The sequence below is a fragment of the Bos taurus genome, chromosome 8 (assembly GCF_002263795.3).
Source record: "Bos taurus isolate L1 Dominette 01449 registration number 42190680 breed Hereford chromosome 8, ARS-UCD2.0, whole genome shotgun sequence".
Lineage (NCBI taxonomy): Eukaryota > Metazoa > Chordata > Mammalia > Artiodactyla > Bovidae > Bos > Bos taurus.
Window position 1 is genome coordinate 70,677,146 of NC_037335.1, and position 2,354 is coordinate 70,679,499.

The 2,354-nt window shown below is 49.6% G+C and overlaps 1 protein-coding gene across 1 annotated transcript in view; it reads left to right on the forward strand.

Annotated features, from left to right (window-relative positions):
* The window catches only part of LOC523756 (solute carrier family 25, member 37), a 41,052-nt gene that overhangs the window by 6,662 nt on the left and 32,036 nt on the right, over nt 1-2,354 (forward strand).

Consider the following 2,354-nt stretch of genomic DNA (forward strand, 5'->3'; position numbering starts at 1 on the left):
TAAGTCCTTACAGCGGTTATCATTACCTCCTGTGTAGGACTGTCCTCTGGGTGGGACCTTTCAGCTTCAGTACCATCATCATCAATGACAATGTGATCCAGCCACTTTCCTTCATCCTCTGGATGTTGACATTGGCTCACAGACTGTTCGTCCATCCTGAATTCTATTATCATCCTGAGAGTGTTCCATTTTGGTCACCACTTGACTAACATCCAAATGCCTACATTCTTTTTTTCTTTTGCCTACTGCACAGTCTGTGGAACTTCCCCAACCAGGGATCAAACCCATGCCCCCTGCATTGGAAGCACAGACCACCAGGGAAGTCCCAAATCCCTCTATTCTTTACGCCACTCAGGTTCATGGCTGTTACTTCTAAGGGCCTTGTCCTGGCCCTGAACCTTTCTGCCCCTGAAATCGTGCATTCAGACGTTTCAGAGTCTGGCCACAGCTTTCTCATGGTCACACTGTGTGAAGACTGTCGCCTCTTCTCTGTCTCATCTCATCGCATCCCTGGCTTCCTCATCCAGCCTGGCCCCCACAGCCCATCACTGCAGCCACTCTCCAGCCCATAGTTTCTTTGCCTTTGGATCTTCCTACACCTGCCTGCCCACATCTGATCCCCGACAACCCACTGCCCACAGGGAAGCCCAGCCCTTCAGGAGAAACCCTCACATTGTGTCCACTGCTGCCCTGTGTGCCAGGCGTTTGGGGCCCCAGCCTGGCCTTCCCTGTGCTCTGGTCAGTCGGCTTCCATCCTGCTCAGCAGCTGCTTCAGACCACCTTGCCTCTCAGACTCCCACCCTTCCACTTTTTTCAGCCTCAGTGTGGCATCTTGCTCTCTGTTCCTAGAGGAACCCGGACTCCATCAAATTCTTCCTCTAACTGTCCTTCCCACTAGCCTGCCAACCCCTGCCCCTTCTCCTATTGTAAAGTAAGAGGGTCCTTCCTTCTTCTAAGGAGAATCAGTGGGTGTAGCAACCAGTGATGTACACCTGGGTTTGAATCCTGGCTCTTCACCTGGGCCATCTTACTTGACCTCTCTAAGCTCAGTTTCCTTATCTACAGATTGGGAATATGAATCCCAAGACCCAGATTCTTTTTTACTGAAAAAGTGGGCATGACGTATGTAAAGCTTTTGCTGCAGTGTCTGGTGCCTAAGTTCTCAATAAAGGTCATGGTCATAGTTATTTTGGTCATCTGTCTCTTGAGTAACCCAGTTCCAGTATCTTGGCCTCTACCTCACCCCCACCTCCAGCCATTGGTTCCTTCTTAAGAGCATTTCTGAATCCATACTTGTCTCATCTTAAATAACAAACCAACCCCAGGCAGCTCACCTTGACCCCATGTGCCCCAAGAGTTTTTTCTCCTTAAAATAACATGTGTTGGGAAAGGATGGTTGACACTCAGTTTCTACCTCCTCCCCTTGTCACCTCCCCCTACCCCCAGACCTCTGGCATTTTGCATCTGTTTAGTCACTGTCTCCTGCAGTTTGTTTAGATTCATGTCTACTGAGTTGGTGATGCTCTCTAACCATCTCATCCTCTGCTGCCCTCTTCTCCTTTTGCCATCAATCTTTCTCAACATCAGGGTCTTTTCCAGTGAGTCGGCTCTTCGTGTTAGGTGGCTAAAGGATTGGAGCTTCAGCTTCAGCATCAGTCCTTTCTGGTGAATATTCAGGGTTGATTTCCTTTGCACCCACCGCTCTGCTGAAACCCCACTAGGCTACCAGCGATTTCCTGGCTAATATATTCAGCTACCCTTTTCCCGGTCCCTCTTGATGACAGGCAGCCTCCTGGTCTTCTTTTTGTCTCTCGGGACACATCTCTTTTTCTCCCTGGGTGCTGATAACTCACGGTTTGCACATCTGTGTCTCTGGTCGGGTCTGTCTGGGAGCTGGGTATCCTGTTGCCTTGGAGACATGTCCAGTTGGCTGCCTCAGTGTCCATCATGGACATCCTGCCCTCTCCTCTAGTCTTCCCTTTGGCCTGGGCCCCCTTCCTCAGAAGGCTGGGGATGGTCTTCAACATTTCCCCCATTTCTGCCCCTCTTCCCCTCTCCCCATATGCTTCCAAGACCTGTCCACTCCTGCATCTGTGATACTCCTTAAATCTGTTTTCTTCTCCCTCCTGCTGGTTCAGGGGACTCTGCCTCTGTCTCCTTTACATTGCAGGCTTCCCTGATCACAGAGTCACAATTGGATAAACCTGCCCTTTCTCTCCCCTCCTTTTTCGCTCTCACTTCCCTACTGCCCAGACCTGCTTTTCTCCACAGCATGTGTTACCCTGTAACCCACCATACCATTAACTTATATGTATTATTTACATAGTTTAGTGTTTTTTTCATAATTGTAATAT